The sequence below is a fragment of the Varroa jacobsoni genome, unplaced genomic scaffold (assembly GCF_002532875.2).
Source record: "Varroa jacobsoni isolate VJ856 unplaced genomic scaffold, vjacob_1.0 scaffold_66, whole genome shotgun sequence".
Classification (NCBI taxonomy): domain Eukaryota; kingdom Metazoa; phylum Arthropoda; class Arachnida; order Mesostigmata; family Varroidae; genus Varroa; species Varroa jacobsoni.
In genome coordinates, this window is record NW_019212968.1 from 311,779 (window position 1) to 326,317 (window position 14,539).

Consider the following 14,539-nt stretch of genomic DNA (forward strand, 5'->3'; position numbering starts at 1 on the left):
TTGCATTGACAATCGTTACCTTGACGCCATTAAATATGTCTAACGTGCACGACATAGTTATTTATTTATTTCTTTTTTTTCTTCTAGGAACGCAGAGGATTGCGTCAGTGTTGATTTATACCGGACACTTTTTTCAACCTGTGCCGTAATAGACAACAGTTCCGTAAGGTAGTTAATAAATTGGGTTTGCAAATAGGATCTCGTTAAGTTAACAAGCATCGTAGAGACTTCGGAATAATTTCGAATTACTGGTACATAACAGGATCCGAATACAATCTGTGCAAATGGTGAAAGCCAGATAGGTCTATCTCTGTTGTATTTTAACAACAGAATATTCGTCACTTCGTATGTAAGTGATTTCGGCGTGCCCGCTGCCGCTATTTCCCTGCTGACAGAAACGTACTTTACATTCCAAACCTGAAAATATCGCGATTCAAAAGTAGCTTTTTATTTAAGCATCATTTACTGGCTTGGCTATAATTGCATTCTACAAGTCTTAAAAGCGACTGACCTCAGTCACTATATTCAATATGTTCCTGAAAGTAATGATGATCAGCTTAGCTGTCGTGTAATGCAGGTATCACGAGCTATCTATTTCTCAGAATGTTTGTTAATGAAAATTCTATATAGAACATCTATATAGGAATGATCTTATATTCCTGAAACTACAAGCGTTCGTACGTTACACATTAATAGGTAAATTTGTTCGTCAGAAAATCGAGGCGTTTACATTGCATAGAAAGATGTGATGAGGACTGTCGCATCAGGCCTCGTATGCATGCCATGGCTATATCCTATGAGGGTCATTATCCAAGAGGATTGACCGGCAGTCGTACCGCGCAGTCCATGGTCATTGCCTTATGGAGGCAGAGACAGCAATGATTTAAGACTAAGCAAAGTAACAAAAAACATACGAAAAAATCAACTGGTAGAATAAAAAGGGTAGGGCGGGGCGGTAGCTGCCCAGTGAATCGGTTTGCGAGTCGCTTGTGCTATAGAACATAGATCGCTTGATATGTATCTAAATATCCGAACACTGCCTAATTTCGAAAACAGGCTTCTGCGCAGAATTGTTACGCGTGACAAGAAATGGTATCTCCATGTCCAAATGAAATAAGGAAAGGAAGGAATAGCCCTAGGAGTTACGCTTAAGACCCAAATTAAACAAAATGTTAATCTTAAAAGGATCACGATTTTTGTCAAGCAGGATCAGTAAAATCTTACACAGTAAGAAATGCCTAAAAAGGTCAAAACGGTCAACAAAGATCTGTCTATGGCTCAGTTGCAACGAGGCTATCCAACAGAAAAAAAAAAACCGATAGGTAATGCGAAGTCAGCCTTGTCCACAGCAAAGCCAGGCTGCACGCTTGGCAACAAGTTGAATTGCACATTTTTTACATCTCGTGTCTAAGGATTATCATCTTTTCCTACTTCCTATTATTATTAATTAGTAGCCGTAAATTTAGCAGCGCGAAGAATCAGACGAGAAAGAATTAGGTGAGCTTTTCAGCACCAGATGCAAAAACTCTGGCAAGGGGAAATCAATAAATTTTATAAGAGATACGAGAACGTAACGATTATATAATCAATCAGTTTTTTTGCTAGTAATTTTTTTAGTCAGACGCTGCGTCTTTTGCTAGGCGAAAAATGGCCATAACTTTATATATATATAAGTATATATATATATAGGCAAAGAAATCACCAAGAATTGACGACGCGTCCCAACAGTCCGCAACAGCAAAAGCCGCTGTCATCATTGCAGCAGTCGTCGGAGTTTGACTAGGAAAAATACCTTAGTTCATCGTTATGGAAAGCACGGTTCTCAACCCTGAAAGGAAACAGATAGCCTCTGGGATGCTACATTCTCCATCCAGTTAGTCATTTACTTCGCATGTGATTCTCGCTGCGCGATAGCCTGTCTTCGTACTCGTGGTCAACCGATCGGTCGATCGATCAACTACATGAGTGACTGTGTGGGACACTGACGGCTGGTAGAGGAGCAAACGAACGCCAAGTACTTCGAAAAAACGTTAACACGACACGCGGTGGAACGGCGCAAGTCTGCCGAAAATCGTACATTCACAAACACGACCATCTCTGTATGCACGCATGTACACAGCTCCCAGCAGAGTTGTCGGCGCTGCGCGATTATATCCGACGAACCAACGACGAGCTATGCAAGAGACGTAAAGGAGCGCTGTTCGGGAGATCTCGTTCGGTAAAAAGTCCTCATGCATTCCAGACCATGCTGGATCACTGCTAACTTCATCTTTGAATAGTAATGCGGACGGGCTAGTCCCGAACCGATCCCGTCCGTACATGTGATGGAACACTTCTTTGATCCTACAAACAATTAAATCATTACTGCTGCTGCTTGCTTTCTATACTCTTCTCGTTCTCCCTGGACGAATGTACTTTGCCGTACTCGGCTTATCGCACCGGTTCTCCACAGGCTTCTTCGACGAACCTTGGCTGGGGTGTACTATCCATAATTGCATCAACAGTATCTACAAACGCTCAGGTATGTTATTCATGTATTGAATATATATTGCTATATTCTGCCTTTGTGTTTGTATACTTACGTTGTTAGTTCTCGAACTCTCACTGTACATATACGTACATAGAATATATGTACATATATTCTGATACGTATTGGATTGTATATGTACTCAAATAGACAAAATATGGTCCTAGCGATTAATAGGTGATTTGATAAACCAGATAAAAGTCCGGTAATCGTAGTGTATCGTATCTCATGTAGGTTCGCGTGACAAATGTAAATGGTGGCCACACCTCTCAGTAATGCAGGGTAATTCGATGAAAAATCTATTTTTTTATCGTTTAGCCGCCATAAGAACTGTGTTCAGGTTCATCTGCATGGGAACCGTTAAAATTATCTTGTTTATTGTGGCAAGCTTAATAGGCAAAGCTCTATAACAAGAGGTGCCTTTAGCCTCGATATAGCATTTAGACTCTCCGTGGATCTCAATAGGCTTTTTCAATTTTTAAACAATGCAGTTGTGCGGTAGCTGTTCTGTATTGAGCACTGGACTGATTAGTAAGAGTTGCAACGGACAAGAATTGCTGCGATATAGCTATATCCTAACACATAATACTAGGGACCTCAGACTCGCTTAATGACCAAAAGGGCCCTGGGCATGGCGGTCGCCATTTATTTGAAGCGTTTTTCGTTTGACACGGTTTGCCTGATCTTTCCCGTAGCCAGACGACTCACCAGCCAGCCGGTCAGAGACTGTAGTGGGAGTCTATGCCGTTCATGTATAGGTCCGGAATCTGAGTAAAAATTGAACGACACTTATGATAGGAAGAAATAGAAGTATTTATAAGGGCCGAAGGGTTTACCACTAGTAACAGCCTGGTCGCACTTGGCCTATCCGCCGCTGTTCAACACAGTTTGCCTCTCGCCCGATGCAGACGTATTCACCCACACACACCCCATATCCTGTAAGAAAAATTTCAGCGTAAATCAAAATTTTGCCGAGTTCATTTTTCCTAAACATCCGCTAGTTTATTTCTGTAAAAAAAAAAGATTTGGATATCATTTTGACCGTGTCAGTTCACTTAGAAAAGAACAAGTGTGCTTCAGCTATAACCTCCGGGCTGGCAGGAACAATGTATTCTTAGACCAGTTCAAGTCGTCAGTGGGGCGGATGCATAAACAAATTACATTGACCGGAAAATAGGCACAACTAATGGTGGCTTTTCGTGGCCCGAAAAAGGCTTTTATTTGGTACACATTAGTGCTTTTTACGATCGTATAGCGAAGAAAGCTCAATTTTTTCAGATTTCATAGTGCCTATCCAGAACCGAGCAAACTAATCCCGAAGGCAATCAATATATTTAGCTTGATTTTTATCAAGCTAAATAATTAATAAAGTTCTTTATTCTATCACTGAGGAGCAATCATTTGGGCGATCATATCCGTTCCTCATACGTTCAGTTAATTAGAAACAAACGCAGCTGGGATAAGTATTGTGCATATTAGCTTTATTTGTAACAGTGTTTGAGACCACGTATAATTTCATAGCTTTGTATCAGTAAGAAGCATAAAAGTGGGCCGAAAACGGAAAATTTGTTGAATTTTAGTCCACCCGCCGTCCCACTGGCTTATGTATAGCTGAAAACGGACTGAAATGTTCCCCTGGAACTAATAGTTGCCCCCCGCCACTGACGTTAAAGTTCTTGCATTTATTTACTTTCAAGCCACTCATCGTATTTGGGCCTACTTCGAAGCATACGGTACTCTTTCCACTATCATTTCGGTCGCAGAATTCAACGAGCAATTGATGTCGGCTCCCGAATCTAAGCAAAGGGCTCAGTTACATGTAGAACCCATTATGGATACAATGATTCAATCAATACCAATAATAACTATACCAACAGTAATTTATATACACAGAAAGTAAATTATGCCATCTGCCTGCTCCGGCCGTTTCTTGCGACCAAATATTTACTGACATAGATCAAGATGATAATGACCTAGTAAATTATATCTTAGGCTACCTACAGCTGTTCAACGGCTTAAAAAAATCGTGAATAGCTTTCAAATGCAATACAATAGAAAAACGATTATCTCGCTCTCTCTCTCTCTCTCTCTCTCTCTCTATTACTTATCAAGACATGCGCTGTGAGACCTTTTCAGCAGCTGTGTATATATGATCACCATACTCCATATACTTACATAATTAATAAACATTTGAGAGAAGCAAAAAGCAGGAACCGCTACTCCACCTATTGCCCTATTTAAGAAACAAAACCATCAACCGGAATCTCACGCGCTTAGGCCCGAAAATTATGGAGGTGGAAATCCTCGTTCAGTCTGGCTATCGTAGATATACGCTGTGGTCGAAGATGGTGATAGGTCGTGTGTTATCAGTAACTACAATCGATTACCACGTTACACAGCCATTCCAGGAAATCGAGATATATGGCTGCACTGAACGTTTGCTTCCAGGCCAATATATTGCAACAAATGATCCTGATATCCTTATGTTCCGTGTATGAACAGCGATATAAGCCCAAATCTATCTGGGACAGGCAACAATGTTTTTTACTTACTGTCGCTGTTCTATGAGCTGATTTTTTTTCTAGTGTACGGCATAAACTAACATGTCTCCTCCCCGCGTAAGGGCGCGGGGATAACCTTTTTGCCAACTGCGCGGTGCGAAAAATGAACGCTTTATGATAACAACAATGTTCTCGTGGCAGTTTTCTGGTAATAGCAACTGCCCAAACTATACCTAGAGTACACGTGTACACATTTTTCCATCTATTCTGGATTTAGTTTCGTAAAAAATCTAGTCTATGCTTTTCTTCTGTAATTTTAAAAATTTTCAGCAAAAATTCTCGTGTTGAGCCGACTGGGAGCGCATTGTCCATGTTCTGTTTTGCCAAAAGTTTCTGTGATCACAGCAACTAGCTCTTCCATGTAGGACGCGGAATTGTATTGGCCTCGCAATGACGCCGCAATTCAATCCCCTAACTTTCGTTTTTAACTTAAATGCACCAGTGAAAGACTAGGTTCACTTACGGCCTTTCAACCCACTGTTGTCATCAGTTATCGATAAATCCCACCACCAGCGCCCTTACTTTCGAGACCTGAACATTTGATCACTGATCCAAATCTTTAATACGTACATGTATAGTCATTAGTAAATTAAATACGGCCATTTGGGAATTTCATACACTGCCGACCTAAATAAAATAGCTTCGCGCCTAAACTAAATAATTGCGGTTTTCTGAAGTAGAAGTTGCTTTCTTCTGCTTTCTAATGATAGCACACGTGACGACACTGTCGCTAAAGAAGCGTTTTAAACTGCGGTAAAGGACGGGTACTTACTGAGGCTTACCCCCTCCCTTTCCCCCTCCCCCTCAAGCCTGGCTCCGGTCACTGTTGCAACATGATTTGGCATACTCTAAATGCAGGTTATTACTGTCTTTTGTCACGCCCGAATCCTGACGCCGTGCTTGGGTAGTGTAATTTTTAGTTGTGAGATTTTCGTTATTTCTTGTTTAGCCTTGACTTGCCCTTTGATAGTATGCCATACGTTTTCCATCGAAGTTTCTTTGAACTGTGTTGCCCCGCTTCCATGATCCCGTTGACGAGACATAGTGCTCTGGCACCCTTCTCAGGCTTAAAATATCTAACTTCAGAATGGCTTGGCCCATTCGAAATGGGCGTACTTTGTACGGTTTGGCTGAACTTTTTCACTGGTTTACGTAACCTAAAACCACGTATCTCGATACGACGTTGTAGGACTCTTATGATACAATGATTCGAAGCCTTTTCTCCCTCTAACGCAGCTGAGAAAACAATTAGAAATGTTTCTTCGTTGCGTTATGTAGCATTTTCGACTTTTCTTTTACCCTTTTATTAACAGGCGAGACACTCCATACTTGCACCTGTATGCTTCGATATTCCGATCCTTACAGAAAAATTTGTTCGCCAGCGCTTCTCTTCTGTAGGTCTGGCTATTAGAGTCCATGAAACTTGTATGGTTGCAAGAACTGAAAAATCATTAAAGTTTGTTTTAAACTTAATCTGTGCTTACAATAACGTTGTCGCCATTGAATAGATAAGAGTAATGATTATATTGAATCATGTCATTTCACGAACGGAAAGGACGAAATTGAATACCGAAGATCTGTGGCACGAGTGTTCATACATGTTGTCATGAAGAGTCATTGGTCAGCGTCTTCCGTTCCAAAAATGCTTCTCTTTTCGATCATGTCACTGTATGTGCTATTAAAAAAGAGGAAGACAGCTTCCGTGCAAAAAAGACACATAGGTGCTTAGTTCGGACGAGGAGATATCTTTGATCAAACTCGATGATATATGAAACACCTAAGTAATATTGTTTGATTAGCAAATATATATGTATGTATGTATGTACTTTAATGTTAATTTAAGTTTATGCTACTAAATGCTTAGTTTAAGCTGTTTGACCTATCCAAATAGGCTCCTCGGTTGCGCTGGATATTCCCAATTCTGAATATAAGTCATCTCGGCCTATGTAATTCATACTTCTTATTTGACTGTGTAGATAGTTAACTGTGGATGGGCAAGAATATGTGGGATTAACTTATATAGGGAAATGGGAATAATTTAAAAAGGGTACGAGATCTGGGCTATGTAAAATTTCGGAGTGACGCCTCATGCACATGGAGTAGGTTGTGTATGGGTGTATGTTAGCGACAGTGGCGAATCCGGTTATTTGTTTGAGTAGCAGGACGCGTGTAGTGCGTTCACGAATTCATTACTACCAATTGGTGTAGAAATAGAAAACTAAAATACAGAAAAAAACCAATAGCATTTCCGGAGAATTACCTTAGGACGTCTGCAGAGGTGTCTCTGTGCAATCTGGGACTGAACACAAATCAAAGACAGGAGCAAGGTAACTGCAGTGCGATAAAAGTTGCTGAGAACTTGACCGAGTCAGAAGAATAGAATTACTACTACGGAATAACTGCAACAGGATTACGGAATTCGCTGTTGAAAGATACCAGTACAACTGCGTAGAAATCTTGTGGGTCTGCGATCAGACTACGTTTAGCTAAGTGTGACACGAATCATATTCGTTCATATTAATACTGGTCGATCAAATAACTACAAAAGGTTAATAAGTCAAATAGAGCAGACGGGATGGCCGTTTGTACATGCTACACCGTCTTATGTTCAATGAATTACATTAGTTAAATCAGCGGCGAAGCAGGTGTGGCACGAAGGTCGTGAGTCCGTCTGACAGGCATCACTAGAAACGTGCGTTCTCTGTCTTTTTCCACGTTAAACTGTGCTGGTTATTTTAATCGCATTCGCCCTGGACTGATCGTTATATAATGAAATGGACGGTGTGCATTGTATTTCCGTGAAAGTGGTGGTGTTTTGGCAATTCTAGTCCTTCCTAGATCCAAAAAGGCTATTAAGACATATGAGACATATTGTTTGTTTACTGCAAAAATTTAAAAACTTATTTTTTACATCTTGATATTAAATTTTGAAACTGTTTTTCGTAAAAATGGCACAGTTAATGAAATAGAGTGGCGAAACGGTCGAACAACAACGGGAAAAGCCGAGGCTTAAAGAACGCTCTAATGAGGAAACTCATTAATAACCACAATAACATCCGTTTATGTTGATATCCTTGAACATCACCACGTTTTTATTAATAACGCTTGCTCATACAACAACGCCACCTAGGTTCTTTCCCTGATCAGCTACAAGGCGCTGCCACTGTATTACTCTGATCACCGATCGAGTTACCCCGTTCTGGGTGGTTCCAAAATCTCTTATAGGGTAGAAAAGGTTTCGACCTATTCTGTTCGTCGAGACCAAGATACACCATACCGGATGTATAGGATAAAGGCTTCTAAGTTGAGAGTCTCAAGGATTCAAAAGAATCTTCAATTTAGGAAACGCACTTCACTCGTCTTTTCGAACTCATTGACGACCTTTTTGGGCCACTTTCGAAGAGACGTAATTGCCTACATATTTTAGTTGTAGAATCCTAACCACATACGTAACAAACCTGGGTCGCTTTTTGTCAAAATGTTGACATTGCTAAGTTCTGCGCACGAAACGTGAGCAAATGTATGGCTTAAACAAATCACCCTCTGGAAACAGGCACTCAATTATGGCTATTATGAAACGAAAAACGACCAATAAAAATGCCCATTACGGATGCATTTTTATAACATAATTATTGTTCTCGTGTGAGCCAGGATAACTAAAAACTCGTGCTCTTTGCACAGCTATAAGATAACACTAACTTTTACGCAACCGTTGTGTCTTTAAGATGTCCTTCAAGCTCTAGTGAAGCCTGCTCATATTGCAAGTTCCACCTGATTCTTGAAGCGACTAATTCCTCATGAGCGTCATTTATCAAATGAAGAATCGCTGACGAAATGAACGTAACGAAAACAGAAGCTTTTCCTGTGAGAATTTGCCCTAATTAGAGTAATTTTGCGACTCTACCGGAATAGTTTTAAATAATGATGTGAAAATAGCAAGGACAAAATACTGGGCTTCACCATATCAATTCATTTTCAGCGATGCTTTTTGGGAAATGCTCTTCACATACATCGCAGTTTACTTGAGGGGGAAGTCGCTTCCTTCCTGAAAATTTTTTTATTTATTTATTGCTTTATTTATGCTACTTGTTGCACGTACCGTTTGGCTGTGGCCAGCCTATTCACATACAGTTCTCTAATTTATATATATTATGCGCCGTCTCTCGCAGGATCTCGATTGAGCGAAAAATAGCAGCAGCAACAGAGCAGATGTGTGCCTTTCATCGTCTCTGTATGGCCGAAACACCGACGGTACGTGTAGTACCATTTACTACGTTTACTATAAATCAAGCGGTTTTGCGCCTAATCGGTATCGTCTATCCAAGAAGTAGCTACCTGTCGTTAATGTCGTTCATTTAGCTTTCTTACCTCGTTTTTAGTGAACAATCTTCGAGGGGCTATATCGGTCATTGGGGCTGCTATTTGACAGGCTATTAGACAGCATTCATCATTGTGTCTGCATTGGGTATGTTTTGCTATTATTGTGGTCGGCTACTCCTCTTCTCGCTGTACCCATACGTTGTGTCTTGAACTCGCGCTTTGTACGTAAGCATGAGCTATCAGCGGCTGTTAGCAGGAGTGATCACCAGCCAGCCAAGGAGACAGCAGTTCAAGGGTTCCTATAAGAGATCAACTCGCACTGGGCTACGTTGTCCTATCATGTCCCACTCACTCAGACAGGTCTGGCTTTTCGTTCCCAAGTGCTGGAGAGCCCACGGCATTCAATGAGCTCGGGCTAATTCCTGCGACTGCCAATTGCTGCCAGAGGGCAATGGGCAACAACGTCGACCATGGTTGTCCTTCAGACAAGCATTCTGTGTAGATAGATGATGACAACATAGTCATCCTTCAGGCGGAAGGATCAGCAACTCTGTTCAACCGTCGGCTGCCGCTACTACCACCAAAGACTCCGGCAGGAGCCGTTAAAGTCGGTCAGCCACCGAATGGGAGGTCACTGGGCCGAAGAATTTATTTAACTCACACGGAAGGAAAAAACTAGGCTGATGATGATCTCACTGTCTAGCATTAAGTACGTAACCTGCTGGTGCTACTATAGATAAAGGCTACTAGGATAGCTTATGTGTAAATGTCGGCAAGCCAGATGGAAGTTACTACATTGTACGATACATGTTGGAGGCAGATGCTGTCGGTTCGCCGGGCTAATACCGAAAGCTGAATTGATGCGCAATAGTACGTTATGGGTCGGGTTCACCCTCCGTTGGTGCATGAAGATTGGGCTAGGTATGGCATACCGTAATCCGGGCGTCGGGTCATCTAATTTACTTAGCGCCGCTAGCCAGCTTGGCACAAGCCGACCAACAAAAAGCGAGTGTAACCGACAGAGAGGCGTGGTAGCGTCAGACGCGAACAGTGGGGGCAGTATCAGTAGCCGAAGCAGAAGCAGCAAGACCGCCAGATCAGCTTGTTCATAATGCAGTAGATGCCCACACTAACCCCTGCCCGAATACGAAGTGGGTAGCTTCGTCGTCGTTAAGAGTCGTTTCATGGCGTTGGCACCGCTCCTGCAAATAAAGCTCGTACTGTTAGCCACCGTTTCCCCTGTAACTATAGCTTACTACCGCCAGGATAGCTGTCTACTCAGACAACAGCGCGGTTCTATCCCAACTAGGTTTTCCCGCGGCGGGCCATCACACACCTTCCCAAATCCTCGTCTTAGTATGGATATGGATCACATTGGACGGTACCGCACGTTCCATTGAAAATATAAAGAGTTCGTGAAAGAGAAATCAAGACAGAAGGATGGTACGACGTTGCAGAAGACCGCTTTGAGTCCAGAGCCGGTTGACGTCGCATAAAATCAGGTCTAAGAAGATTACTGAGCTGTCTGTAGCCGATGAAAGCTGATTCTGACTACGAGTTTCATTTATGCGCAGGTATCTATTCATCAATTGAGATGTGAGACAACACACATGTCGCCTGCTGAGGACTGCTATGAAGTAATAAGCCGTATTGCCAGAGCTTAACATAAATACAGTTTCGGAAGCCGGAGGTTACAGAGCGAATTTCAAAGGCATATTTAAAAAGCGCCTCCGGCAATGGCTTATTCCGTACTAACAGGATTACGACGGCTGTGTATACGTGATGCTAGCAAAAAAACAACAGCGTAACGAAGCAAGCAGTGACTCACTATCATTGCTATAGAGTTGATTAATGTTGCGTTTCACCTCGTCCAAAATTACGCTAACATTCAAATACCACTGTCGACGCTGCGGCATCATCCTACAAAATGCGTCATTCATCAGTTAATGTGAACAGTTAAGACTTCACCCGTCCTGCCCAATGAGACTAATAAAAGGAGCCGGTAATTTCGCTTACTTCGCGATCCCGCTTAACGGTCAAGGTGAAGGAAACACGGAAAGCAGATGGTTCGTATTGGATTGACACGCTTCAGCTGGCGCAGAAGAAAGGCCAGGCCAGCGGCAGGCACAGGGCACGACGAGGCTTCGTCACAGCCTTTCATCGAATCTCACGACTGCTGTTTCCTTTCGTCTGCAACGATAGGCCCGTCTTGCTGGCTGGATCCGACTAGTCTACCTAACTGCGCTTCACATCGATTTCTTCTAAGTAGTTTACCTTCAAAGGTACCTGCTGTAGCAGTTTGATTCACTCGAGTCCTGTCAATTCACGTTTGGCCTACTCTCCGTCCTAAGTTCCCGAAAGTGGTTGGATAATTAAGAGATTAGAGAGCTAACAGTACTACTATATATTGATGCGAATAAGTTGATGATTAAAACGTACGTAAAAGGGTACGGTCATGATCACAGTGACAATCACGCACAGTTGTTAATGCTGTTTCTCTTTAGAAGTCGATGTATCCTAAAGGGCCATACAAGCGTGCCAAGTTATGCACCTTCCCGCGAGGCACAAGTATTATCTGAATGCAATAACTACTATTAGCTACAGTATTGTTATGTGATAACAATTCGATCAAGAGAATTAAGTCCCAGCAATTAAGCTTTTCGCACGGATCAACCGTGTACATTGATTTCATCAAACGGACCCAAGAAACCAGACGATCCGGTATTCAGCAAATCGACGGTTCCAGCGAATCAGGGCTGGAGCGCTCAAAGGCTAGTTCAAGTCAAAAACGATAACCCAGCATGTCAGAGTACGTATAGAGACTACCGCTGCTTCTGCCAGCCGGCTTGAAGTAGACTCCTTCCACCCTCCGTCTCCATTATTCTATGTTGCTGGTACACTAAAGCAAAGCGGGTCTGGTACCCGTCCCGTGGCACCATCACTGTCAGCACTACCATTACGATGGTTATTTATCAATGTTGGCCGATCCAGCATGAATGGCGCCATCCTGGGTTGACGTCACCACAAGTAACGCCAGCTGGACTCGCGGTCATCAGGCATAAACGATGTCAAACGAAAGGCCGCTACAGCAGAGTTAGGTAATGGGAGGTAAAGAGCTTGATACCTTCGGATGGAGGTGACTGCTGCTCCTGGCGGCCCTTGACTGACTGGGTCAAACCGGCGCGATGGACACTTCTGCATTCGCAGCAACCATTGAATGTTGAGTGAGCGGACGACGTCGGCCGGTAAGCAGTTCGATCAATGATGTGGCGAGGGTGGATCAAGGAGCTACAAAAAAGCGGAAGGAAGACAGATTCGAAAAGTGCCCATATAAAGAGAGACTGGCACTACACCTCCTCAACAAAAAAGTCTCTATGGCCATCTAAGTGTACGTTCTAGGTGAGTATGCAATGGTCAGCAGAGGCAGCGGTCTCAAGGACTAACGACCTTTGTTGAGGTCTCAAGGACTAACGACCCTTGTTGAGAGACCGTCCGACAATCCTCCAAATGAAAGGAGCAAGTGGCGAATAGACATCAGCGGCGGGTGCTGTCGATTCTCCGGCTCGGTGGATGTTTGTCTTCATCGATGTCAGCATCGTGGCATCGGCGGCCGCAAACGGCGACGACAGGCCCCATCCGACGAAAAGAGGCCGATGCAAGCCAGCCTGGACTCGGTAGCCCTTTCTTTTCTGAAGCACACACCAGAAGACTTGGCGAGATTACTCACTTTGCTTTTTTACGATGCTGCTGCGCTGCCACTTTCAGTGCAACCACGACTACCTGGATTAGGCGGGCGCACTTAAGCAGAAAGAAACAGGAAAGCAGCAAATACACTTTGGCCGTGGGGAAGAAGCTGCTGAAGGGTAAAAAGGAGGGATCCCCATTAGAAGTCCCCGACCACTTCATCGCGTGCCGACAGCCGCGAGTAACGTTGTGTTCTGCTACCGGCAACGCTCGTATAGCTCTTGCCGCTGCTACTAAATATAAGCGCTATGCCAATGCGGAGTTCGTACAGCTTCGAGCGAACCTCAACGCAAAGAACTCAAGTGACAGGAGACACCGCCCATTACCCTATCCGGATATCCAACAGTGGTATAGTCGTGATATCATTAAAAACTAATTCAGTATAATAATGCTTCTGCCGTGTCCCAGTCACGCGTAATATACTATATAATTCACAAATTGCGCTCGGATTTAATCCTAATCACCGAAAAATCGTGCAGGATTCGTTGCACTCGGCAGATGTCAGTTCAGTATCTTATGCTCAATTCGAAACCCCAAAATGTTCTACTTTTGTTATTGATTTCAGGACAACGTTTTATGGGATCCAGGATAACATATTTATGTACTATGGATAACCTAAAGATGTTCCTAGTTGCGAATTTTTGGAAATATGCTAGTTCTGTATAATATATAGTATAGTATATATATGCGATTGTATATAGCCGTCTAGGTGTCACTGGTCGTGTTGTCCTATTAAGGACTACCAACAATTATATAGCCAGTATCAAGACATTTTCACGATATAAGTAGTCATGCCTTTTCAAAACATTGTCAGGGTTGCTGTTGCAAATCGAACTGTGTCTGCACAAATTAAAACACTCTGAAGTACGTTCCAAGCTTCAGGCATGACCAAAAGCGAAATGTATTACTAACGATCATGAAGCTCCTTCATGTTTGTGGCGTACGCAGATACGGGTACACCCGCGTAGCAAAGGGTAATGCCAGTTTTTCAGATAGAGACGCACGAGGATGTACTTAATTGTTATACTGATCTTGTGCAGACTCGTTTTTGTTGCTTTGAAGACCAATGACAATCATAGCTCGTAATAGCGGGTTCTCGTAATACTGCAGAGATCATTGCAATACTTGTCCTAGGGACACTTAGAAAGGTCGTCTAACTTAGCAAATAGGGGCAAGCCCGCTTTGTTTCGTATTAGGGACATGACGCAAAGCCAAAAGAGATCACAGTCGATCTATAACGTATGTTCTATTAGGACATAAGAAAAAAGCAAACAAAAATTAGTATTTACATATATCTGCTCATTGTTTTACAAAAGTGTGTCTGCTACGCTGACTATTAGTTTGCCCGAGAACACCGAGTAGCGTAGTGCCTTCGAAGCGTTGAAAT

The 14,539-nt window shown here is 42.8% G+C and overlaps 1 protein-coding gene across 3 annotated transcripts in view; it reads right to left on the reverse strand.

The window, feature by feature from the left end:
- stg1 (stargazin-like protein) overlaps window positions 1-14,539 on the reverse strand; it is a 37,850-nt gene that overhangs the window by 14,514 nt on the left and 8,797 nt on the right. The window contains exon 1 of one of the 3 annotated variants that reach the window (XM_022836141.2): window positions 3,364-3,480. The exons of the other annotated variants lie outside the window; for them this stretch is intronic. The gene's annotated coding sequence lies outside the window, so the exon portion shown is untranslated. Of the gene's footprint in view, window positions 1-3,363; window positions 3,481-14,539 lie in introns of those variants that run through there. 3 annotated transcript variants of the gene reach the window in all.